The following is a 27,743-nucleotide window of genomic DNA, read 5'->3' as shown; positions in this document are numbered from 1 at the left end:
CAGAACACACACATATTTTTAGTTTTGGTTGATAGCACTGGATTGTTCTAAGATGCTGTACCAATTTACACTCCCACTGGCCAGTATTTTTTTTTTTAATGCAGAATCTTGGGGGCACCTGGTTGACTCAGTTAAGATCTGCCTTTGGCTCAGGTCCCTGCCTGAGCAGGGAGCCTGCTTCTCCTTCCCCCGCCCCCCCACTCATGCACATGCTCTCTCAAAGATCTTAAAAAAAAAAAAAAAAAAAAACAGATTTTTGGACCCCAACCCAGATTTACTAAGTCAATAGGCATTTCACCAAAGCCCCAGGTGATTCGCAAGCACATTTAAGTTTGAGAAGCTGCCAGAGCAGTGGTGCTCACCTCTGGCCACTTATTAGAATCCCCTGGGGAGAGTTCAAAAATTCTGATGCCCAGGCCACACCAGCCCAATGAAATCAGGAGGGGATGCTTTTAAAGCTCCTCAGGTGATCAGAATGTGCAAAACAATTACCTTACAAATTGGAGGTTACAAAGGACCTGCTTGATCATTATCTGCCTCTTTGAAAGTGAAGTGGAATGTAGCAAAACTGATTATTTAAAGATTCTGATGTAATTCCGGACTTCAATGCTTTCAGATTGAGGCAAACAGAGCAGACTTATTTAGGGCTTATTAATGTTGGAGAACAACAGGGAGTTCCTTTACCCTACTGAAACTTTTGTTTTAACCCCATCTGTGTCCATTTAAGGCATCCCATTTCTTAACAGCCACCCCTAGACTGCCACCCCGCTGAGGGGCGGGCAGGCCTGAGACACCTCATCTTTGTTTCCTCATCTTTCTCTTATTCACTAGCTCTTAGTAAGTTTCAAACTTTCTCCCTTATAGCGAAGAGCCTCTAGACTCCCCTCAGCCTATTCCTGTTCTCATTAACCTAATGTTTTTATTACCATGTTTAAGACACAGGAGGGAAAACAGCAAATTTAATAAGGCTCCCCCCAAGCTCTTTCAGTTTTGCAGCAATAAGGTGCCCCCTTAACTGCAGCAGTTAGCATGACCTGGGTAACAAGCATACTCTGAGTGACTATCTTGGTCATTATAAAGCTGCTCTCACATGACTCGCAGAGAAACTTCTGAGCTGCTTTATCTGGGGCATTCCACTTGGTATTCATAGAGAGAGGTGGCCAGGCCCCATTCTCAGGATTAACAGATGTTATAGTGGCTTGTATCCAGTCCACCAGGCTGGCTTTCTTTCAGGAATAGCCTCCTAGGTGTCTGGATCACCTAAAGCCATCTCGGATTGTTCTGTAACAAGCTCTGCGGCCGATTCAACACCAAAGACACTCCTAACTAGTTGCTTTCATAATCCGTTTCAGTAAAGGTGGCTTAGGAAACTGATCCACAAAACAAGGGTACCAATGCACAAGATAGAAACTTCACCCTATACTCCGTAGTTCTCAGTTTCTCAGCTTTGCCCTTCTTCCACGTTGACTACCTTCTTGGTGACCTGACTGATTCAGCCTCCAGCCCCTCCCCTCCCTGAGCTCAGTTCCAACCCTGTAATCACTTGGTTGCATCTATGGAAACCAGCTCCCATCCTTAGGTGCTGAGAGGGTCGATTAACATAACAAAATACACCTTTTATTGCTCTCTTCAGGCAATTTGAAGGGTTTTAGGAGCCCTCTGTCGGGAAACGAGACCAAAAACAAAATATGTCTTTCTTGTAATAAATCACAATATTACACTCAGGTAGAATTTTTCTTAAAACACAGCCTAAATCCTGTTACTACTATCCTGGAAACTTGAAATGGTTTTCCACCCTCTTCTGCAAAGCTGAGTTGTTTGTAAACAGATTCCTGGACCCACTGCCCTGAGCTATGGAAGCAGGATCTCTGGGATAAAGTCGGGAGTGGCCAGGAGAGTTTTAACATACTGTAAGATCTACATATATATTTGTTGAAAGAATGAACGGATCACACATTTACATGCTTAAACTGGACTGCATATTGGAATCACCGGGTGGCGATCGTTAACAATGGGGGGGCACCTCGGAGGCTCCCACTGGGCCAATTAAATCAAAATACCTGGGGGTGGGGCAGGCCACCTCAGGTGATCAATTGTTTCAGAATTGAGCACTACTTTATTCAAGCCTTCTAATCCTCCAGCTCTAACTCACCTGGGAGTTTTGGGGATGAACTGATTTGTCTTTAGTTTTTATTTTGCCGCCCTTGTAGATTTGTTCATCTCACTTTCTCTCTCTACATCTGCGCTGTCCCATATGGTAGCTACTAGCCACACATGGCAATTAAAATTTAAATTAAAAAAAATTCAGTTCAATTCCACTAGCTATTTTCAAGTGCTCAAAGGCAAATGGTTATTTAAAATTAAAATTAAAAAAAATTAAATTAAATTAAATTAAAATTCCTTAGTCTGACATTTCTAGTGTTTAATTGGCACATGTAGTTAGTGATTACCATATTAAACAAAGCCGACCAAACGAGGGCTAACAAGATGGAGAACAGTGTAGTACGTAGTTGAGTATATGCTCTAACAACTATTTTTTAAATTGAAGGAGAATGGGGGAAGCATTTTTATTTTTCAAATGTTTCAATAATCATTGGCGGTAGTGAGCCCAGACACTAGTTCCTGGACCTGTTTTTGAATTACAGTTGTATTAGCTGTGTTATTAACTTCAGGTTGTTTTGTTCCCTACTTAATTATGTTTCAGGCACCTCTTTTTTTGTTTTTGTTTTAGGCACTGCTAACCTCATGCTTGATCAATTATTAACTTTGCCGCTTTTTACTCCTACTTCCTGTTTACCCACTGAATGTAGAAAGCTAACGGGACCTATGAAAACCTTTTCCTTGACATATCTGATCACGTGCAAATAGCGCCTCCTTGTCGGGAAGAACATGTACCTCTGGATTGTTTCAAGGCTTCCCTCCCTCAAGGTTTTATAACCGAACCAACTTGAGTTGGCTCCTTGGTGGGTCAGAAACTGCACCAGGTTGAGTTGGGTAGAGAAGCCTTGGGGTCGGGTCGGATGGGGCAGAAAGTCGCAGGAGCAGGCGAAGGAAACCGGCTTTCACATACCTTGAATGTTGTGTAAATGAGGCGGAGGCTCCTCTCTGGATGGAGATGTTAGTATTATAATGAGGCAAAAGTGATAGTAGGTCCTTTCAGGGGATCACTCCTGGTCCATCTGCGCAGGCACCAGTGGGGCGATGGTTTACCTCAAAAAGCCTGGGTGGTCTGGGCCTGTGGCTGGTCTTGTCAGGGCAGCCGCTGTCATCTGCGGGATGGTTTCAGGTTTCATCCTCAGAGTCAGGAGGTAAGCTGGAAAGAAGAGCTTAAGGAAAAATGTAAGACAAAGGTTAGTCCTTGTTCTTCAAAGCCCCCTGAGGTTTTTGCTAAATTGTGTCCTGCAGTCATCCTAAGAGCCACTAGGGCTTGTCCATCCATAACACTGGTTCTGGTTATGGAAGTACCTGTGGTGGCTCACAGGTAGGATGGGCCCAAGTGAGTGCCCTGGGCATCCCTGACCAAAGCATCACTGTCAGTAGCCTTAGAAGACACAATAGAGCCTGAAACCTTTTATAATACCAGATAGTAAGGACACTCTCAAAGGCAATTAGGATCAAGTCAAAAGGCACAGGAACCAACTTAATGAGGCTCCCACTAGCCCAAGATGGTACAACTTGAACTCTAATAATGATAATGGTAATAACTGCAATGGATTGAAATCATCAAATAATGTTTAAATACACGAATTTATAATAATATTTAGAACGATGATGATGACTGTCACCTCTTCAAGAGGACAGGAAATCAATGTGTGGTCTTGAAAACTAATAAATAAAGGAAGTGAATCAAAGATTTATCCCACCTTCCTCTACGGACTATAATAGTGGGTAACAAATAGTGAATGAGTGGAAGTCCCTCTCTATAAAAGTATTCCAACTAATAAATGTAAAAGAAAAGGTAAAATTAGAAGAACCATTTTGCAAACCCTGATAAGTATATATGTGTATACATACATATGTAAGTATTAAACCTCGGTGGCTGGTACCATCATCAAAACAGAGACAACCAGACATTATGGGCTTCCTAAAAGGAAACCATCATCATTCTGTGGTCTTGCCAGAGAGATGTGACCTGAGTCTGACAAGTCTCAGGATCCCACTGCTGAACTACAGGAAATATGGAGGACAAAGAAACATAGTGAACTATGTCAAGAGTGCTGTTAGTTACCCACAACAGCATAACAAATTACCCCAAAACTTAGTGGCTTAAGGCAACAATTCACACTTATTATACTCATAGTTTCTGGAATTCAAGAATGGTTTGACAGGATGGTTCTGGCTCCAGCTCACACTTGAAATCACAGACAAGATGTTCACTGGGGCTGAAGTTATCTGAAGGCTTGACTGGGGCTAGAGTAGCTATTTCCAAGGTGGCCTAGCCACCAGGCTGTCAGGTTAATGCTGGCTGTCGGTGGGAGGCCTCAGGTTCCCCCTGCATGGGCCTCTCCCAGGCTGCTTCAATGTCCTCCTGAGGTAGTGGCTGGCTTTTCCTGCTGACTAATCCAAGACACAAAACCAGAAGCTGCACATCCTTTATGATCAAGTCTCATAGACCACATGCTATCACTTTGCTTGTATTCTGTTGGTGACACAGACCAACCCTGACACCAGGTAGGGGAGGCTACACAAGTATGTGAAGTGAGGATCAATAGCACCCATCCTGAAAGCTGGAAAGTACAAGTATGCAATCCGCAAACTCCACCCTGTAAAGACATGACTGTTCAAATAGTCTAGGTTCTTTCTTTCCCAAAGATTGTTTGTTTGTTTATTTATTTGAGAGAGAGAACGAGTGCACACACGAGCAAGCACGAGCTGGGGGAGAGGGAGAGGGAGAAGCAGACTCCCTGCTGAGGAGGGAGCCTGACTTGGGGCTCGATCCCAGGACTCTGAGATCATGACCTGAGCTGGAGACAGACTGACTGAGCCACCCAGGCACCCCATTCTAGGCTCTTCATCAGATAAATTGTATGCGGAAAAAAAGGAATGAGCCAGTAGCCTACAGTTTGAGACAGACTTAAAAGACATATCAAATTTTAAAATATGGACAAAACTATATGTCCTATCCAGGTACACACATCTGGGTAATAAAACAATCAAAACCTGCACAGAAGTGGTTACAAGAAAACCCAAAGTGATGGTTACTTATGGAGAGGGGGAAGGAAGGGACCGGGAATGGGTACATAGAAGGGGCTTTGGGGTGGCTAGCAAAATTCTTTCTTGACCTGGTGACGGTTACAGTGTGCTTAACTTAGAATACTTCACTAAGGCATGTGTTCACTTTATGTGATTTCCTGTATCTATTTCCTTTTATGATGAGAATACTTAAGAAAAAATTAGAGATCTTAGCCTGAGGTACAATGTTGAATCATCCTGAGGATATTTGTTGGACTTTGTGCAGAAGTCAGAGTTCCTTTAAACAATATAAATTAGGAGGCCAAAATATAGGTCTTTCTAAAGACCTTTTTCAAAAGTACGAAATGAAATGCAATGCAAGCATCCCAACATATTTACAACATTTCTACTCATCTTTTCTCCCACCTCTCTTCAAGGTAGTAAAAGTAAGTCATTTCAAATGACCTCATGAACTGTAGAAGCACAAATACTCTCTTTTTCCTCAAATTCAAGTTACTGTCTTTGGAATGCGAATAGGAAACTGAATGTGATGAAATGTCCTTCCACCTACCTTTTATGAAAAGAATTGTTATTGCAAGTAGCACCAGTATCCCAGGCCTGCCTTCTGAATCAAAGAATGAAGTCCACATCTTCCTACCTCCTCTGTCAATAAGCTTTTAGTTTCCCAAATATTAACAGAGATAACCTCCTAGCAAGATGTAGTTCTCATGTTTCCTTACAAACCCTAGAGGAAGAAAAAAGAAAACACACTACCCTAATCCCAAGTAATTTCTCAGCTTTGCAGCTAAAACAGAAAATCAAATCAAGAAAATCATCTTTTTTCTTAAGTGAAAACTATTTTGCACTAAAAATCAGGGCTATTTTTACCAGTAGATGGCTAAGTAAATAGATCCCATGGGGTATCTTTGAATTTTCTAAAAGCTGTTACAAGTTGGGGGCCACTCATTTTTGGTGGAGAGAAACCAGTTCCTGATCTTCCCTTCAACCAATCCCCTAAAGTCACCTGAATTCCCCTGTGTGCTTATTTTTCTGTTATGCCTCACCTTCATTTCCAGGAATAATCTTTTACTTTTAAATTTTATTACTTTTCAGGGGAGGGGAGAAGAGAGCAAGCACACATACATGCATGCTCATGTGGGGGAGGCAGAGGGAGAGGGATAGAATCTCAAGCAGACTCCATGCACTGAGCCCAATGCAGGGCTGGATCTCACTACCCTGAGATCATGACCTGAGCCAAAATGAAGAGTCTCACACTCAACCGACTGAGCCACCCAGGTGTCCCAGGAATAATCTTTTAAAACCTGGGTAGGCAACAAGGAAAGAAAAAGCCCAATGAAAGTGTCATTGGAATATTTGGGGCTAGCCAAAGTTTAAAGCAGAAGAAATTTCTGGAGCTTTTTCATGCATCTGTCAGTAGTCCAAGCCTATATTGCCTTCACGATCTGGGGTTCTGTTTTTTTTTTTTTTTTCTTTTCCCCTTTTCTTATTTTCCTTTTTTTTTTTTTTTTTCATTTTAGAAATTAAATTTTATGATTTGGGATTGGTTCAGGAATCTTGAGGTATGCCAAATTACCTGAACCAGGTGGGTAGTTTCTCTGTCTATATTGTTTGATGAAAGCAAGTGTTATTCATATCATTATTATATATGAATTTAATTCAAATCAATTCAATAAACACTGAGAATATTCAGTGTCAGAATTTTTTAACCATCAAATATACTACACCAATATGGTATTTTTCTGTCAGTGGCATTTTGAGCAGAGCTTAGATGTATAGAAGCAGATTCTCCAACCACAGGGTACCTCAAAAGGCCAAGGATTTAAGGAAACAAAGTCTGGATTCTGACCAACAGAATATTTTATGTGTCTACAACACGTAGGTAGGCAGAGGAGGGAGAATGCTTCCCTGCTGGTTTCCCGCGCTTTTAATCGGCGGTTACCTGTGCCTTGGTGGGGTGAGATTAACTGATAAATTCATCATAGGACTGATCACCTGGAAGGACAGAGGAGTGGTGCTCTGGGTGTGTTCACTGGGGAATAGACCTTGGAATTCACTCCTTTTGAAAATTTTTCTTTAAAAACATTTAGGAAAGCTCACCCAAACAAATACATGTTCCATCCATCAATCTAGTTAGCACTTCTCAAAGGGGTTTTGCACCAGAACCATGTGGTAAGGGAGTTAAGAATACACATAAGTGGCTCCAGCCAAGACGCCTTGATTATTAGGTCTAGGGAGGTCTAAGCAGATGATGGTGAAAGCTCCCTAGGTGGTCACCCTCTCACCATGGCTTCCATTCTCCACATGCTGCCCATGTGAAGGAGTCCTTGCAGGCTCACTCTTCACAAATTTGGGGATGAACATCCTAAAGTCCTATCAAATCCCGAGGGAGGATGGCAATAGAGAGATGTTTGATATTAGATGTTTGAAAAATCTCCCCAGTTGATTCAAACAGGCCTCCTCATTTCCCTACTTACACCAAGAATCACAGCTCTACAATTTATCCTTGGATTAAATGATACATCGGAAAGCAGTTTCACTGGACAAAAACATTTTGATCCCCAGCCCTGTTTAAGAATTGCTCTTTGAAACCCTTGAAGTTGAACACTTCCGTTGGCCTTACAAGAACATATATATCAAACTTGTCTATTTGTCACAGGGTCAGTGATGAAGTCCTTGCTCACTTTTTCACTGCTCCCTTTGCTAGGACTGAGGAAGAACAGAACCTCTCCCTAAGAATTAGTTGATGCTGTATGGCCCCTGGATCATGTAATTGTCTGTTTCTCTTTGTCTTGGCTATTTGAAAGCTCAGAACCAAATCTGTGGCCCCAACATGGATGCTGAACAGTTTACTGTTTTCTTTTGCCTAATTTCTTCTCTTATTTTTAAATTTAACCTCATCTCTGTTTAAACATATTCCAATTGATACATTTGAAATATGCTTATCAGTACATTTGACACAATGTATAAGTGTACATGTAGCGATTGAAATACCTATAAATGACTGATAAATTTGCAGCAACTGACGGCTTAAAAAGTATACAACATTTATATTTGTGTTATGTCCATTCTTGGAAGATAGCCAGCCTGGTATAAACAGACAAAAAAACAGCTGATAGAGACTACTGCTTTGTAGATTTACTGGTGAAATGCCTGGTGATTTAAAAAGAATGTAACTGACTATTGGTGGGGGAAGTGGGGTCCAATGAGTGTTCATTTTAGACAGTGGCTTTTCTAGATGATTCTCATCCAGGACCTTCCAAAAGAGGATTACTTGGGGAAGCTGAGGCATCTTAAAGCCTTTTAGTTCTGGAGTAGCTCAGGTCTGTCTGATGACCTACACCCAAACTTGATGATCCTTTCTACATTCTTGTTCTCACTGATGTTTGATCCATCAGAGTCCCTAGTGTCTTCTTTGGATTAACGGGGAACCCAGAAACAAAAACTTTACATTTTTGCATACATGTGCACACATACACATTGTTTAAACTGTATTTCCAGAAAAATGACCTTTAAAAAGGAGCCATTCCTCTTTATCAATCCTTCTATTCCTTCTTACTCCTATTTCCCAACTGTGGTGGTATGTACTTTATATGGTGCATATATATTCTTTAAAAATAAGAGAATGGCATCCTATGAATATCTGCTTTAAATCTGGACTTATTTTCTTCTCCATGCTTGTGAGATCCTTTATAATATACTATAAAATGAGGCCCCAGTCTCCTCAGCCTATAAAATATCCAGAGGTATTCAAAGCTTCCTTCAAAATGCTGGAAACCACACCATCTGAGACCAGTCCCAGGGCAATGGCCTAGGCCTCACATATGGGGAGGAAGCCGCTAAAATCCCATCCCAAAAGTGTTCAGTGTTCCTTCTCTCTGGAAATCTGCTCTCATCTGAGTGTAATGTGTCCTGGTGGAAAGAGCACGTGTAAGGCTGGCTGGGGGCTGCTGAGACACTGTGAGTGGGTGCCAAGGGCAGAGGGGGGCTGGCTGAAAATCATGGAACTTGAAAGTGATGAACTTGGACTTGACAGGGTTTGCTTGCTTAGTTGTTCCTGGTTCCCCTGCAGCCCATTCAGAGATTTGGCCTTAATAGGCAAGGTGCCCTCAGAAGTTCTGGAAAACGACCAAAGAAGGCTCTAGGGCGTTATGTCATGAAGAGAAAAATCATCCCCTTAGACACATGCTGGACAATAGACCTCTGCAATGAGGCACAAGTTCTTTAATGTGCTGTCCCACGTGGTTGCCACTAGGCACATTATGGCTACTGAGCACTTGAAGTGTGACTAGTACACACTAGTACTAGGGAAACTGAATATTTTCATTTTAATTAATTTAAACTTAAATCACTGCATATGGGTAGTAGCTACTGTACTGGACACGCAGCCTTTGACAACACCATGAGGATAGTGAAGTACGATTTGGCTTGCGGACATGCTACATGCTAGGCCTGCTCCTAAGTATTTCTTAGCTACTTTCTATGTTTCAAAGGCTGTGATCCCTGAAGATTTGTATTGACCCAACTTGCCCATCTCTGTCATTCCTTCAATAGGTTCCTCCTTTGCAAATAAATGTGTTTTCTTTCTTCCTAACCCACTTCTTGCACAGAGGGACAGAGGATGGGACTGCCCGCCAGCGCTCTATCCCATGGCTCAACTCAAGAGGATGAGAGCTGCAGTGAAACACTGGGACACCTGCACCCCAATGTTTATAGCAGCAATGTCCACAATAGCCAAACTGTGGAAGGAGCCTCGGTGCCCATCGAAAGATGAATGGATAAATAAGATGTGGTCTATGTATACAATGGAATATTCCTCAGCCATTAGAAACGACAAATACCCACCATTTGCTTCGACGTGGATGGAACTGGAGGGTATTATGCTGAGTGAAGTAAGTCAATTGGAGAAGGACAATCATCATATGGTTTCACTCATATAGGGAATATAAAAAATAGAGAAAGGGATCATAGGGGAAAGGAGAGAAAATGAGTAGGAAATATCAGGGAGGGTGACAGAACAGGAGAGACTCCTAACTCTGGGAAACGAACAAGGGGTAGTGGAAGGGGAGGTGGGCCGGGGGGGGGGGGGGGGAAACGGGGTGACTGGGTGATGGGCACTGAGGGGGGGCACTGGATGGGATGAGCACTGGCTGTTACGCTATATGTTGGCAAATCGAACTCCAATAAAAAATACACTATTAAAAAAAAAAAAAGGATGAGAGCTGGTCCCTCAGGGAGGGAGGATCTGCTGAGTCAGATCTCTCCAACAGAGGGCTGAGGCCTTCTGCCTTGACAGACTCCACTCCCTTCTTTAAACAAAATGCCAGGTGAATTTAAATTACTTACAGATGAGGAATGTAGGTCAATGACAAGGCAAGAGCCTGAACAAACCGTTAGCTAGACAAGAGTTACTTTTAGTTGAACTGAAGCCGGGGCTGTGTGGTGGCTAAAAATCAACACACGGGGGGATCCCTGGGTGGCTCAGCAGTTCAGCGCCTGCCTTTGGCCCAGGATGTGATCCTGGAGTCCCGGGATCGACTCCCGCATTGGGCTCCCGGTATGGAGCCTGCTTCTCCCTCTGCCCCCGCCCCTCTGTGTCTATCATGAATAAATAAAATCTTAAAAAAAAAAAAAAAAGCAACACACGACCCTAAGTTTGGGTTTGCTCACCAAGCCACACGTTAATTCCCCACAAGTGGTAACTCTGGCAGTATTAAGCCCAATAAGGAACTTGGCCCAGATAGTCAAGCGTCGCAACCACGTTTTTACAGTCTTCATCTGGATCGTTGCCTGGCCCCCAAATCTGACGGTAGCAACCAAACCCGAGGCACATGAAAAACAGAAGTGTGTCTATCAATGCAACAATTAATTTTAAAAATATAGGTTAGCAATGACTAAATGCCAGTCCCTAAACTGGGAGCTGGAAATATGAAAAGAAGGAAACCAACTCTCTGCCTTCAAGTTGCTTACTGGCTAGTGGCAGGAATAGCAGGAAAGACCCAAATATTGTAATAGGCTATAGTAAGGACTCTCATGAAAGAGTGGATGGGAGACCAAGATGGCACACCGAAGAGCCCAGACAGCCTGAGGCTTCACCAAGGGGGCTTCCTGGAGGAGGTGGTATGGGAACTGGACCTGAAAGCATGGTAGGCATTTGCCAAGTGAGTGAGAACGCTGCGGACAGAGGCATCTGTCTAAAGGCACAGAAGGAGGAGAAGCTTGGTGTATTTGGAGGAGATGAGATGGTATATTCTGACCCTCAGTGTGTAAGCCATGCATATTATAATGATTTGGACCACAGAGAACTGCTGAAAGTAGAAAGAAAGTCAAATGAACCCTTTTGCTCCAAATTCCATGACCCAGAGACAGCCACCATTAACTTTTTGATGTATCTGTATAGACTGTATACAAAGCTTTGAAAAATAGTGCTTTGCACATAGTAACTGCTCAATAAAGTTAGCTCAATAAATGCCAACCCTGTGTACATGTGTGAACACATATGTATGGAACAGCCACAAATTCCAGAGGCAGGCCCCCTGATTCTCTCCCAAACATGAATCTGTCCACATTCTTCTAGATGTCTCCTTCCACTTCCATGCCTGGAAATCATCAGAGCAAGTTTGAGATCTTTGTTGTTGGTACACAATCTCGGGCATAGAGCTTTGAGGCCCCCAAGTGTCATGCTTTTGCTGGAAGGTTGTTTTAGAACCTCTCACCCACAAATTTCAGCTCGTTGAGGGCCATTCCCCATTTGAACCCTGGAGGGATCTCCCCAGGAGCACTGCCTTGGAAGCCTTATGCTGCCATTTTAAATCTATGTCTAGTCTCTTGCTATTCAAAGTGTGGTGCATGGATCACCTGTACTGGCACCACCTGGGAGTGCTGGGTGTTGGCAAATTGAATTTAAATAATTTTTTTTTTTTTAAAGGCAAAACCTCAGGTCCCATCAGATCAGAATCTGCACTAAAGATCTCCTGCTGATTCAGGTACACAGCTCAGTTTGAGAAGCTCTGGCCTAGTCAACACAATGCCTTCGCCTGAGGGAACCCCAAGTGCTGGCACTTGTCCTCAGCCCTGCCTTTTCCCTCACATGTCCAGGATTCCTGAAAGAGAGATCAGTCAATCTCTCCATTGTGCCTCGTGGCATTTTCTTCTTGCTTTAACTAGGGGCCCTTTATTTTCTTCCTGACCGTCTCTACATCCCCAGTAATCCTCAGTATTGCCACTCTGTGCCTTGATCCTCTACTGGTCCTTCCTGGGGGCTTCCATCCCTCTGGCCTCAGCTTCACTCCTACAGCTAGGCAGAAAACACACAGTACAGTCTTGGGGCATATGACCCACATCACTGCCTGCTGTGGCTTCGAATCCCAGACAGTTGTATGATCTTGGGCAAGTTATGTCCTTTCTCTGTACCACTTGGCGGCTCCCCAATTCGTTTGCTGTGGTCACACATCCACACCACTGTGTAAATCGTACCTCAGGTCATTGTTGCCAGCCGGCCATCTCTACCATCTCTAAGCTAACCTGTGCCAACGTGAAACTCAGAGAACCATTCCAGAGACAGTAAAAGGACTATTTTCCTGAGTGCGATTTACGTAGATGTAGACGTACACTGGCGGGCTGGTAGCCTCACCCGCAGGATAACACAAGGGTAACTATTTTTCTTGGTACTACTTAGAAAGAAGTAGGTTCAAAGCAGGTTCTTTGGAAGCTTCCCGCTCAAAGGCTTTAATAAAGCCAGGTTGATGCACACTTTCTCAACATTCTTTTTATCTAGGTAGCGAGAAGCTGCCAAAGAGCTGATCTGGATATGCTAAAAATTACCCAGATCCGCCACTTTGCTGGTGTATAAAATGTATAACTATATGAGATAAATTTTAATTTTAAAAGGAAAGCCCTTTAAAAAATAAACTGTAAATACTTAAAATAAGTGAGCCTACCCTAAGCAAGACACTGGGAAACCTAGTTCCTAGCTTAACGGAGGAGTTGACGAGAAAATAATGCGGAGTGAGGGTGGGTGCAGGGGAGGAGTGGGATGGCCACAACCACAGAACAGTGGAACAGTCAGAGCCAAGGCGTGAGAGCATGCACGCGTACATGAGGGAAAAGCGTTATTTTGTCCATGTAAATGATTTCGAAACCCAGTACGATTTGCGCTATTTATCCTAAAGAAAGCATTCAATCCTGACTAAAAAGAAATCAGAGAATCATGCTACCTAGTTGATGATGCCCTTGACACTCATTCTTCCTGTGGTCTCCTCTGCGACCAAGGCGCTTCGGTATCAGGAACAGAGAAGTCGTTAGCCCTGACACATCACTCACTGGCCCTCTTAGGTGATGGCACCAAGTCTGTAATAAAATCCTCGACCTTTAGGTCACAATGATGTCGCCCTGGTTTTTGAGCTGTTGTGCAATGTGATTCTAGTCAGTATAAATCAAAAGGTTAGGGAAAGAACCCAAACTGTACTTCTAAAGTATTTGGCCCGTGGCTTAATTTTGTTAAGAACCCTATCAATTGGGGGGCACCTGGGTGGCTCAGGGCATGATCCCAGGGTCCTGGGATCAAGTCCCACATCAGGCTCCCCGTGAGCCTGCTTCTCCTTCTCCCTCTTCTTCTGTCTCTGCCTCTCTCTGTCTCTCATGAATAAATAAAATCTTTAAAAAAAGAACCCTATTCATTAGATATCAAATTCTTACAGCAAAACGTTACATTGGCATGGGTGAACCTTAAAATCACTATGCTCAAAAAGCCAAATACGAAGACCACATATTGCACAATTCCATTTATGTGAACTGTCCAGAAAAGGCAAGTCTAGAGAAACAAAGTTAGATCAGTGGTTGCCAGGGGCTGGGGGTGGGTGGGGGGTGACTGCACATAGATAGTAGGGATCTTTTGGGGATGATGGAAATGTTCTCAAACTGGATTGTGGGGATGGTGGCACAACTCAGTAAACTTACTAAAAATCATTGCACTGTACATTTCAAGTGGGATAAGTTTGTGATATGAAATTGTATGTCAAAACAGCTGTTTAAAGTTCTCATTGCCACACTTCACTATCAGTAGCATCAGGGTGACCTTCTTTTGGGGCTCAGGGACTTTGAAGCAGCTCACTCCAGCTCTTTTAGCCATACATCTTTTGTTCTTTGATCACCACCTTTAGTTTGTGAAATGGATACAGTAAACGCAGAGATCTGCAGTATTTTTGGGAATAAGTAGAGCCTGGAGACACATCTCTGATGCCATGTAATGTTTGTGAATTTTTAGTACCCTGGTACTATTATAATTGTTGTTATCAGCTTACTGGAGCAATAAGATGAAGACTGGAAAATCAAAATCATTCTGGCTGTTGCAAGCTGATTTGTGTTCTTTTTGAGTCTTAAATTCAGTTGGACAGAAAATTGCCTACTTTACTCTAGCCCCTCTCTGTGTGGGGCTGGAGAGTTTTTTAAAGACTTCATTTTTGGGGAGAGATTTTAGGTTCATGGCAAAACTGAGAGGAAGGTACAGAGGTTTCCCATATGCCCCCTGCCCTCCCCTACTCTCAACATCCCCAGCAGAGGGACATTTGTTATAGTCAAGGAACCTGTGTTGACACATCATCATTATCCAGAGTCCACAGCTTACAGTAGGGTTCCCTCTTAGTGCTGTGCATTTTATGGGTTTGGACAAATGTACCATGATATGTATCCATCATTATTGGGGCTGGACTTTTGAGTTTAAAACTACAGGAAATGCTGGGCATTCCTGGAAAAATAATACAGTATCTACAGAGTCATGACGTATCCGATATACACAGTTGTCTTAATCCTCTTATTCCCTTTTGGAGGTTTGCCAGGTAGATACAGCTGAACCCGTTATGAATTTAACTATCCATGTATCATCTAAGGATTTATTTATTTATTTGAGAGAGAGTGCACATGCAAGCAAGGGGAGGGGTGGGGAGAAGAGAGAGATCCTCAAGTAGGCTGAGTGCAGATCCCACAACCCTGAAATCATAACCTAAGCTGAAGCCAAGAGTTAGACGCTCAACTGACTGAGCCACCCAGGCACCCCGTTACAAATTTAGAAAGACTTGGGGGAGATTAATGGCCAAATCCTACTGCATTGTTCCACTCTTCTTAAAAACTGTTGCTTGGAGACTAAATGTGATCTATAGAAACAATTCTGTTCTTCTTTACCTTGATATGATTTGTCAAGGGGCTTGGCTGCCAAACCGATTTCCTATTATTGTGTCTAACTGTAGGGCACATGAAAATAGATTTCTTAAAAAGTTAGCATGGCTTGCTGCTAGTACAGAATGTGTGTCAGAACCCATTTCATGGCAAATGAAAGTGTTAGATAAGATAAGCAGTTTTAAGCCTTCTGTGGGACTTCTCTGGCATGTCCTTCATTTAATCCAGCAGATGTTTAAAGCTTATCTTTTCTTAGTGATCTGAAATGTTTAGCAATAGCTGGAAGAATTTTTCTTTTACTTAGCTGTTCCGGTTTCAAAACATTCTTGATTTTAATCTTATCAAGATGACAATCTTGAGCACTTACTGAAATAATGGTTTTGTAGGTGCTCCTGATAACCAAAGGCCTCCTCCTTCCAGGTCTTTGAGACCAAGCCAACTGTCAAAACTGGCTGAGAAAAGTGGTCTGAGATGTAGGCTATTTACCAGCCACCAAGTTGGCCTGCTACAATTCCCTACAGTAGGCAGAATAGACATTCCTAGGACAGAGAACGAGCACAGCAGGCAGCCTGAGCCCCCAAGTCCTACAGGGTGATGTGGAGGTGAACCCAGGATCGTGTCCTGAGCCGAAGGCAGACACTCAACCGACTGAGCCACCCAGGTGCCCCTAGGATTTGTCTCTTTGGAGCAAGTTCAAAGTCCTGCTAACACATGGCCAGTGCTCCTAAGCTATTAGGAATCTGAGGCTGGGCACAAAAGACCTCGGAACAGATCCATGATGGTATGGAAAACAGACCACAGGCTCAAGAATTTCAAACAAGACACTGGAACTTATAAGAACTTTTATCTAAAGGAAGAGGAGGCCATTCAAGCCAGGGACTAGGAAATCCGACACCCCTTAATGCATTAAAAGTAGGAGCTGTGTTTTTAGAGCTGGGCATATCTGAAACATTCATCAGGCCTCCAACCCCTTATGTAAAAATGACTTTGGATTCCTAAACAAGCTTCAAAAGACTAAGTTGATACTTTTCACTGAGACCAAGGGGACTCAGAGACACTTAGCTTAGAACAAAGGGAAGCATGCCAGGGATGGAGCTGCTGTCTCTCAGCCCCGACTCACACTTCCACATTTCTGCTTTGCCAGGTGCCCCCGGCTGGGCTCTTCCATGAGGGGACACTAGAGGACAGAGAAGGCTGTGCTCCCTCTACTCTGGTTTCTGTTAGTGTCTCCCAGGAATGGTCCCTCTCCTTGGCCCTCGCAGCTCTTTCCAGTTCCTGCTGTTTCCCTAGGTCAGAAAATCAGCCTTATCACAACTGCTCAGCTATATCGGAACCATGAGATCAGATCAGAACCCCACTCAAACATCTGACTTGTAGCCCCACGGGGACCCTCCTACAATCTTCTGCATTCAGATAACCCCAATCTCTTCCCACCAAGCCTAGCAGCTGCTTCCAACACATGTTATCTCAGAGATACCTTCATTGTCCCTTTGCCCGTCTCCAGTCTTCCAACACCAGTTTAGCCAATTTCTTGTATTAAACGCACCATTAAAATAAATGTTGTGAATTCTGTCTTGCTGTCAGGACTGGGACTAAATCAGGGCGTAGGATGATGAAGACTGAAAGGCGGCCACGGTATTTGTTCACATGACGGAAACGTTAATTAGTCGACCTCTTTGATTCTCAGAGTAAGTGACATCAAGCTCTGCTAATGATGGAGGGACTGATGCCATCAATGGTGGCAGTGTCCCTTCGTTACTCTGAGCTGTGTTCTCCCTACATGTGTCATTGGCTCTGCGAAACAGTCAAGCACATTATGCATCATGGGACGCAAGCACAGGATCCTATGTTCTAGTGACAATCGTTCTGGTGCCTACGTCTCACCTTACAATAGCTCTACATTTGTCATCATATCATAAGGAAGTGTGATCCATGCCAGATGTCACCATGCTCTATTTAAAGTTTTTCTGAATGATAGGCATTTCCACGTTATATGGACAACTGGTGATAAAGGGAAATCACTCTGAGAAATGTAAGGGAAGGAGATATTTAGTAGAATCTCAGGACTTGCTTCTGGCCCTCTGTGCTCCACAAAGCCATCTTTGGCAATGTTCTCCTAGTCTCCTCTGGGCAGGATTACCACAACACAGCTGGCCTCTTTGGGGGGTGGGGGACAGCTGTTTAAGTCCGTATCTCACACCTGAAGACAGATAGCCTACATTTTTCTTATAAAAATAACTCAAGGGGCCATGAGATGAAACATGCCTCCTGAGGAAAGAATACAACACTGCCTATGAACCTGCCAAAGACACTGAACTTGAGTCCATTCAGACCTCTGGATCCAGATGAGAGTGGAAGGAAATAAAGAAGACAAAGGTCAGGGTCAAACTGTCCCAAAATAGAAAATAGCAGAATCCAGACAGTGGGAAATGTTATAGGTCAAATGGCCTTAATTTTTCAACAGATAAACTGTAAGAAAAGAAAGGCACAGAGAGAAAACCTATGGATTCAAAGAAATTCAAAAGATATACCAAGTTTTGGGGGTGCCTGGCTGGCTCAGTCGGTAGAGCATACGACTCCTGATCTTGGGGTCATGAGTTCAAGCCCCATGTTGGGTACGGGGCCTACTTAAAAAAAATTAAAAGAAAAAAGATTCAAAAGATATATCAAGTTTTTCAAAATGAATAAGACCAACCTACAATGTCTAAGGAGAAACACTGTGCAAGAGAACGATAAAGATATGCCAGGAAGTGATTGTTGTGAAAGTCAAGTGGCTCCTTTTGGGGCTGTGACCAAGACCAGGTACCTGCAGGGCTTCTAGGATAGCTGCCAGAGCTCCATTTCTTGACCGGCACTGTGGTTATGAAGGTGTTTCTCTCATAAAAATTCATTAAGCCATGCTTTTGTGGTGTGTAGGGATTTGTATTTGTACTCTCTGTCACAATAAAGACTGGGAAAGAGACAAGTAGGCCCTGAAAGCCTGACACTGTTAGCGAGGCTTCGATGTTGCTGGCAGTTAGCCTGGTACTCACAGCTGGGGCTTCGCGTTGTCCTGGTCAACGTAAATGTTTGACGGAGCACCAACATCACACAAGGCCAGTCTGTGAACAGGATGGATCCAGACAAAACCATAATCATGTGTGAATACAGAAGACAAGACAAAAATGACTAAACATGTCCCTCTCCTGGCAAATACGAGCGACTGCTGCTTCTACCAATATAGTTTTGGCCTTAAGTTAGTCCTTCTGCTTTATAAATAAGATTGGATCTAAGACACCTAATCATAGAATTACTGCTACTTCTTCACAACACCTACTCTAAAGCAAAACCCACTTTTTCAAACTTGCCACCAAGTCACCTCACACAAGCCCAAATCCTCAAATAAGTCCTTCTTGAAAACCCCTTAATGAGATGCCCAGTGGTTCCCCATGGTGTGTAGTCTCTCTTGCTGCAAAGAGCAATAACGTCAACATGTCCAACTAGGTTCATGTCAACTACAGGTGTCCCTTGTGGTCTTTGCTGGGAGGTGCTTGGGCAAGGTAAGAAAGGGGGGGGGGGGAATGCTCAGAGGTAACAGTCCCTGTCTGTCTAGAAAAGAATGTTCCAAACATCCAGAAATCTCTTCAAGTCAAGGTTCACATTTGCTGTGGCTGAGTATGGATTCATTTGGGAAATGGAGAAATATCATTGCAGTTAAGTGTAAATTGGAAAGCGTGATAAACACATCTGGATGTAAGTTCCAGAACTATCTGGCTTCTCTGCTGGCTTCATCCAGAGGGAGGAAGTCATACTGCTCCGGAGTAATCAGCAAGTCACTGAGATTACTTGGCGTTGACCAAATTCAGGAATCTGAATTAGTCTGAGACCCTCAGAAATCTTCTGAAATATTCACATTCACTTCAGGTCGGAAAAGATGTATGTACACTTCACAGCCACTCTCCCTTGTATTTGTGAAGCTGCATACATGTTGAAAAAGCTTTCATATACCTTGCATTATTTTGCCTTCAAAGTAACCCTGAGGAAAACTGGAAACACATTTTCATCCCTCTTTTATAGATGGGGAAAACAGAAAAGTGAGTGGACAGTCTCAAGCACATGTAGCATGCCTAATTAGCTAGGGCAAAAGCCAGGCCTCCAAGCCCCCTTAACTTCTCACTTTTGAAAGTGCTCAGTTGTGGCCATGTGGCCAGCCTTGATCCTTTTGGAGTTGATTGGATTCTTTGAAAGAGCAGTGTTTTGTTTTAACAAAGTCTGGCAAATGAGATAAAACTTTTTATGTGTAAAGTGTAAAAGGTCTTATCCTTAAGAATAAGGCTGATGTTTTTGGTATGATGTTTCCTGACTCCTTGGCCAATTCTCCTTCCAAAATATCCCAGGGTCTCCAGGGGGACAATTTAAACTTTGTGCTGTGGGGTTGTATTTATGCACTTCAAGGGAAAGGAAGGTTCACCAGAAACACGTCTAATGTCATCACTCCACTGGTCTTCAGAGATTGATGAACATGAACCAAAGTAGTAAAATTCTTTGGAAACAATATTATGGTACAATTTTTGTTTCCAAAACTTTCTGTTCACTCACTCCAGGAGTGCAGTATGAGCAGGCCACAGTAGAAGGCCCTTGCTGAGTCTCTGGTCCCTTGTCTGTGTCGTGGGAGGTGAAGCTAGAGTCGGGGTGGCTTCTAGCCCTGCTCTGCAACTCGGCAACCTCAGCAGGATTCTACAGCCCACATCCCCTCTCCTTTCTTCTGGGCGCATCTCTGCTGGTGGGGCAGCCTAGGCCATCACGCTTGCTGTATGCTGAGGCGCACTGCTCCACCGTGGTTTGCCACCTGATTGGACCCGTAGCCTTTCTTAGGACAAAGAGTTTACAGCCCCCACTTCCCTACCCTTAAGTAAAACTCACAACGTAAACCACCTTCACATCTTTTTTTTCCCTCCAAGAAGTGACATGCTTCTCTAGTAGTAACATAAAAAGGAATAAGATGAAAGTCATCCATAATGAAATGTATTTCAACATGTAAACAGTCAAGCATGACAACATCGGAAGCATCCCTGCCCTCTCACCAGAAATCTTTGTAAAAGCCTCCATGATCAAATCATTTTGGAGAGTTCTGGATTAAAGTGGAGCATCTCATTGGACTTCTTAAGAGATTTGAATGTACTACTTACTTTCCATTGCCAGGTTACAAGGGAGAAGCTGGTATGTAGCATTTTCCCAAATCACAAGACCACACAAGCCATTTTTTAAGGGTGTTTCACACAACTAGTAATCTTGTGGACACACTCTGAGACACATTTTCCTACACCAGTTATGGGTTATGTCCAATCCTTTGTGACATCACAATGCTGTGAATTGTGCATTCTCAAGGCAGAGTGTTAGAGTCTAGGGACACAAAATTAGAGCAGAGGTTTATTTAGCAGCATCCTCACCTCTACCCACTAGATTTCAGTAGCAACCCCCTCCCAAGTTCTGACAGCAAAAAATGTTTCCAGACATTGCCAAATGTCCTGTGTGGGGCAAAGGTACTTCAGTTGAGAACCGCTACATATATTTAAATAAATAAATAACATAAAACATGACTTTAGAAGGTTTTCCTGTTCACATTTTACAGAAGATATTTTATTCACATGCATCTTCCAAAAGCAAGTCCTCATCATTCTGGGAGGTGCTTTTTGAGTTGCCTAAAGGAATCTTTTAGATTTCTATTCACTTTCTTCCTGTCTTGCTTGTTTTGAGATATAGCCACTTATGTCTTGGGGCCACTGAACATTTTATTCTCAGCCATGGTTTTTTCATTCACTGTGTAGGTATTTGTGATCTTCAAACCTATATATTCCGTTGCTTTTCCTTTTTTAAGATTTTATTTATTTGAGAGAGAAGAGAGAGCGTATGCGCAAGCTGGGGAAATGGCAGAGAAGGAGAAGCAGAGTCCCTGCTGACTGGGGAGCCCAGGACCCCAGGATCACCCCGGGATCACGACCTGAGCTGAAGGCAGATGCTTCACCAACTGAGCCACCCAGGCGAAGCTTATTTAATAACGACCTGAGCTGAAGGCAGATGCTTCACCAACTGAGCCACCCAGGCACCCCTCCATGGTTTTTAAATAAGCTTCTGCAAAGGCTTGTTCACACTCAACATGCATTGACCATGGCTGTGAGAGGCAGCTGGGACAGGGGCCAGAATGCCACAACCAATCTGTGCCCCTTCCCTGGCTCTCCTGCTCTACTGTCTATGACCTAGGGCAAGGTACTCAGCCTTTCTGTGCCTCAGTTTTCTCCTCTCCAAAATGGGGGTATTAGTACCGACCTCAGAGGTGTTTGGGAGAATTAATGAGCAGATAGGAGGAGTAAAAGGCCTAGCCAATGCTTGGCCCCCATGAGTAGTCGAAACATGTTAGATATCATCATCGGGAATTACAGCCCATCTGTATTAAAAGGTGTTTCACTCCTTTTCACTAGGAACTTCAGTGACTTTTCTACGTCTCCAAAATTAATGCTAAGTCATTTCATGTTCATTTGCCTTTCACTAAAAATACTTTGTTGTTAAAATAATTCAGGGAAGACCCTGTGATATGAAAGACTTCATATAAACGCAAATATAAGAGGACTCCTTTCTTTTTCTCCAAGGGATGCTTTTGAGAAGTACTCTCCTTAAACTCAGGAAGCTATGGTAAATTAATTCTCAATTTAGACAAGAATGACCAGAGCAAAGTATTTTGGTTGGTTCAGGAGTTTACAATGTTTACTGAGAGCTGACTATGTGTAAGCAGAGTTCTGGGCCTGAACTAAGGGCAGGTGCCAACTCACACAATTGAACGTGAGCTCTCACACAGGCATTCCCTTGAAATGGCCAGTCCCTCCCTATCTCTTACAGGCCTGGAGAAGGTAACCACATGTCCTAGTATCTCCTCTACTCAGCACTCCCTCGCACATCGAAGTCTCAATAATCTAGCTCTTTGTAGCGGAAATTAAGGGTGAGTTCAAAATAATCAGGTCCTGGGTGCCTGGGTGGCTCAGTGGTTGAGTGTCTGCCTTTGGCTCAGAGTGTGATCCTGGGGTCCCACATCAGGCTCTCCGCAGGGAGCCTGCTTCTCCCTCTACCTATGTCTCTGCCTGTGTGTGTGTGTGTGTGTGTGTGTGGTGTCTTGTGAATAAATGAATAAAATCTTAAAAAAAAAAACATTTCTTGCTAAAAAATGATAACTATCATCTGAGCATTCAGCGAGTCATAATCACAAACAACACACATCACCCTAACAAATACAATAACAATGAAAAAGTTCGAGATATCATGAGAATCACCAAAATTTGAGAGACATATGAAGTGAGCAGATACTTTTCGAAAAAGGGTGCCAACAGAACTGCTCAATGCAGGGTTGCCACAGACCTTCGCTTTGTAATAACAAAACCTCAATATCCGTGAAGCGCAATATAACAAAGCACAATAGCTATGCCTATATTTCTGGATGTCTGCTGTGAACCTTAGCACCTGAATAAAATGTCAAGTAACAGAGCCTAACCTCCCTTGGGTCCTTTCTCCTAGAGAACAGAAAGTCAGTCTGCTATCTTGGGCTCTCTCTGCAGAGGGATAGGCCCCCTTGTGTCTCTTTTTCCTGGTACCCACCCAGAGGCCTCATTCTTATTCTCTTCCACGCTTCGGTACCTGGGCATTTCAGGGGTTACCATTCTGTCTCCCCACGTTTCCAACTCTAAGACTTCTTGAGGTTCACTGGCTTATGGTACCATAACCATCCCCCTCCCTGGCATGGGGGGAACATTCTCTGATTCTTGGTCATCTCAGGGCTCTGAGCAATTCTCAGAGGCTGCCTTACCGTCCCTACAGACACCACAAATGGATGTCTCTTCTGCTCCCAGAAACATGGAACCTTGAGGTCTTCCTGCCCACTTCAGTTTTAACCAGGGACAGGGCACAGGTACCCTTGGCATCAGATCTCCAAACCAGGCTGGTCTTATGTGATTTCCTCCTGTCTGCTCTGACTTGGCCTGCTCAATGGCACAGGCCTCCTCAGGGACTCACTGGCATCTTAACAATTCTTGATTACCTTGTGGCTCTCTTCCTGCCCCGCCTCCCACGTCATCTTCTCCAACTTGAACATGGAACAATGGTGCCCTTCTCTGCCACGCACTCTTCCAGGTCTGTGTGTCATGCCCAGGCCTCGCCTTTGGTTAGAAGTGCTCCTGATTGTAGTTTGAGACCAAGAACAAAGGATGTGAGTATTACAGCTTGCTGGCTGCCCTTACAGAACAGAAACTAATAAGAGATTGGGAGGAAATTGGACTGGTTTACCAGCTGTGATTCACTATCACATGCTCAAATATTATTTTAGCAATATTTAACAAGCATTTCGAATTCTGTTACAGTACCAATAAGGGTCACCATTTCTGCCCCCAAAATGAAGCTGAAGATGATGCCATAATAGATAAATGTCACTGAAAACAGGTTAATAATTTTCTGATGTGGAATGTTGAGTTTTTGCTCATTCACTATGTACCTGGCCATGCAAAGTGTAAAGAACAGGGGCTGCATTTTTGGGCCAGAATGTAATGGCATTTTTTTTTTTTTTTTTTTTTGTAAAGAGAGAGAAAGTTTTCCTGAGGTCTGCCTTTATTTTAATTGCCTAATTTCCCGAGATAGATGCACAATGATTCTAATTTGTATGGATCTGGATTTGACCTTTGTGTGGCCAACAGATGTGTCAGTGAGTCACAAAATCTATTTTTCTAAAGTGGAACCCTGCAATGGTAAAAGAAATGAAGAACTATCCCTACTGCAGCACCCCAATTCCCACCCCAAGCAAAGCATTTCCCATACAATACTCTTCAGACCTCAATCCAATATTAGGTAGGCCCTGCATGAATCAAATAGAGACGCTGGCAAGAATTCTGAAATTCAAACATTCTTTTAGTGACTTAAGTAAATCGTTATCGTGGGACTGCTGCCAACCTCCCTGTGGCATTGCTCATTATTGACGACTGCTTCCTCGACTCATCTGTTTTCTGGGGTTCCCCACCTGCTTCTGGGTGATTGCCCCTTTAGCTTCCAGTTCTCATTTTCTCTGCTGCCTTCATTATGGCCACATCTCTCTTCTGCACGAAACACTGAGGATAGGGCCTTTCCCTACTCCTTTTGTTTTATTCTTTTCTTTTGCATTCCAATTCTCAACAAGGCAAATGCCACTTAGTAAGTGCCCAATAAATGTTTGTGAATTGAATTAGATTGGTGAATGATTCTTTGCTGTCAACACAGTCATAGTCCATATACACATAATTAATTCTAAAGGCAATATAAGCAAAGTCTAAATATGAGGGGTCTCCAGGTGCTGTGCAAGTTCACAGAAGAACAAAGTCTTTTCTTGCTGAAAGGAGATAAGGAAATCTGCATGGATGAGGCAAGTGTAGAATGGGTAGGTCAGATTTTCCTATGCCAAGATGGCCATGGAAGTATTTTGAGTGATAGACACTAGGGCAGAGATAGTGTGCAGGTGAATTTGACTGTAAGGGGGGCTACATATAGGAAGGAAACAAGAGGCAAAAGATAGGCTTAAAGAAAGAGAAGTCCTGTTGGCAATGATCTTGAGAATTATGTACCTTTGACTTTATTCTACAGGCCCTGGAAAGCACTGAAGATTTTTACCAGAGTGATTATCAAATATTTCTTAGGCACTTACTATGTGCCAGTTTTATAGGTGCTTGGGTTACATCAGTGGGTAGAACACATAAAGAGCCCTGTTTCTAAGTAAGCTATATTATAAGAGAGGGAAAGACAAGAATAAATACAATACATATATAAATTAGATACTATTTTGGAAGGTGGTAGGTACTATGGGAAAAAGAAAATTAGAGCACAATAAAGAGGAATTGTGATTTGGGGAGCAGGGCAAGAGAGTGGGCACAGATTACAATACTGAATAGAATGCTGAGGGTAGATAGACATCATTTGATAAGTGAGATTTGAGAAAGGATTTGAAGGAGGTGAAGGCATTAACCAAGTCAGCATCTGGGAAGGGAGGGTTGTATTAACTACTGCTGGAAAACAAAGTACCACAGAACTTAGAAGCTTTAAACAATAATAAGCACCTATCATCTCAGAGTTCCTATGGGTCAGGAATTCAGAAGAAGCTTAATTGACTCCGAATGTCCCCCTAGGCTGTAGTCAAGATATTGGCTGGGGCTGTAGTCATGTGAAGACATGACTAGAAAAGGAAGATCTACTTCTAAGAGGGCTCACCCACATGGCTGGCCTGCTAAGGTCTCTGTTAGCAGGAGGTCTTCATTCCTCAGCACACGAGCCTCTCCACAGGCTGAGAGAGTATCCTCACAGCAGAGTGGCTGGCTTTCCCCCAGGGCCAATGATCTAAGAAAGAAAAAGACAGAAGTCATAATGTTCTTTATGACCTAGCCTCAGAAGTTAGAAGTCATCATTGCTGCAGTATCCTACTGGTTGGTTACACTGGTCAGCTATATTCAGCAATGAAAGGGGACTACACAAGGTCATGAATACCAATAGATGAGATTCACTGGGGGCCACCTTGGAGGATGGCTACCATAGGAGCATTCCAAGTAACAAGAGGAAACAGCTAGAACAAAGGTTCTATTGTGGGACTGTGTGTGTGGAACAGCAAAGCTGGTGTGCTGGAGAAGATAGAGCTAGGGGGCACTACAGATGAGGAGCTCAGAGAGGTAATGTAGGGCTTTGTAGGCTGCCACAAGGACTTTGACTAAAAGTGAAGGGATGGAAAATATTCCATGTAAGTGAAAACCAATAGAAAGCTGGGGTAGCTGTATTTCTAGCAGACAAAATAGACCTTAAGACCATAATAGAGACAAAGGAGGTCATTATATAATGATAAAGGGGTCAATCTAACAAGAGGATATAGCATTTGCAAATATTTATGCACCCAATATAGGAGCACCTAAATATATAAAGCAAAATACCCACTTACAATCAATGAAGAGATCATCTAGACAGAAGATCAATAAGGAAACACTGGTCTTATATGACACATTAGACCAGATGAACTTAACAGGTATATTTAGAACATTCCACGCAAAAGCAACAGAATACACATTCTTCTCAAGTGCACATGGTACATTCTCCAGTATAAATTAGGAAGACTGAAATCATACCAAGTACCTTTTCTGACCACAGTGGTCTAAAATCAATTACAAAAAGAAGCCCAGAAAATTCAAAAATATGTGGAGATTTAACAACACCCTGAACAATCAACGGATCAAAGAAGAATACAAAAAAGAAATAAAAAAATAACTTAAGACAAGTGAAAATGGGATGCCTGGGTGGCTCAGCGGTTATGCGCCTGCCTTCAGCTCAAGGCGTGATCCTAGAGTACGGGGATTGAGTACCACGACGGGCTCCCTGCAGGGAGCCTGCTTCTCCCTCTGCCTGTGTCTCTGCCCCCATCTCTCTCTCTGTGTCTCTCATGAATAAATAAATAAAATATTTTAATTTTTTAAAATCTTTTTTTTAATAAAATCTTTTTTAAAAAAAGAATACATCAATTGTTAAAGAAGAAGAAAGAAAGAAGAAAGAAAGAAAGAAAGAAAGAAAGAAAGAAAGAAAGAAAGAAAGAAGAAAGAAGAAAGAAGAAAGAAAGAAGAAAAAAATCTCAAACAACTTAGCTTTACATGTCAAGGAACTAGAAAAAGAACAAATGAAGCCCAAAGTTAGTAGAGGGAAGGAAATAACAAAGATCAGAGTGGAAATAAATGAAATACAGACTAAAAAAGGTAACAGAAAAGATCAAACTAAGAAGGTGGTTTTTTGAAACTAAGACCTGGTTTTCTGAAAAGATAAAACTGACAAACCTTTAGCTGGACTTACAAAGAGAAAAAAATAAAGAGGACTCAAATAAACAAAATTAAAAATGAAAGGGGCACCTGGGTGGCTCAGTGGTTGAGCATCTGCCTTTGGCTCGGGTGTGATCCTGGGATCAAGTCCTGCACCAGGCTCCCCGCCGGGAGCCTGCTTTCTCCCTCTGCCTAGGTCTCTGCCTCTGTGTGTCTCTCTCATGAATAAATAAATAAAATCTTTTAAAAAAGATAAGGGGATCCCTGGGTGGCTCAGCAGTTTGGCGCCTGCCTTTGGCCCAGGGCGCCATCCTGGAGTCCCGGGATCGAGTTCCGTGTCGGGCTCCCGGCATGGAGCCTGCTTCTCCCTCTGCCTGTGTCTCTGCCTCTCTCTCTCTCTTTCTCTCTATCATGAATAGATAAATAAAAAAAATTTTAAAAGATAAGATGTTACAACCGATACCATGGAAATACAAAATGATATGAGATTACTATGAACGATTATACACCAACAAACTGGACAACTTAGAAGAAATGAACAAAATCTTAGAAACA

The 27,743-nt window shown here is 43.0% G+C and overlaps 1 long non-coding RNA gene and 1 other non-coding gene across 2 annotated transcripts in view; one reads left to right on the top strand and one right to left on the bottom strand.

The window, feature by feature from the left end:
• Positions 1–1,596: 1,596 nt before the first annotated feature.
• The window catches only part of LOC119878053, a 112,706-nt gene continuing 86,559 nt past the window's right edge, over positions 1,597–27,743 (bottom strand). The window contains exons 3-6 of the long non-coding RNA XR_005386136.1: positions 25,612–25,737; positions 23,426–23,561; positions 18,396–18,464; positions 1,597–3,326 (exon numbers count right to left, since the gene is read on the bottom strand). This is a non-coding gene — a long non-coding RNA (uncharacterized LOC119878053). The remainder of the gene's footprint in view (positions 3,327–18,395; positions 18,465–23,425; positions 23,562–25,611; positions 25,738–27,743) is intronic.
• Positions 17,909–17,981, top strand: TRNAR-CCU. Its single transcript has one exon. It is a non-coding gene; the product is annotated as a tRNA-Arg (tRNA).

Source organism: Canis lupus, chromosome X (genome assembly GCF_011100685.1).
Source record: "Canis lupus familiaris isolate Mischka breed German Shepherd chromosome X, alternate assembly UU_Cfam_GSD_1.0, whole genome shotgun sequence".
NCBI classification, from domain to species: Eukaryota; Metazoa; Chordata; class Mammalia; order Carnivora; family Canidae; genus Canis; species Canis lupus.
This window is presented reverse-complemented; position numbering and strand designations above follow the sequence as displayed.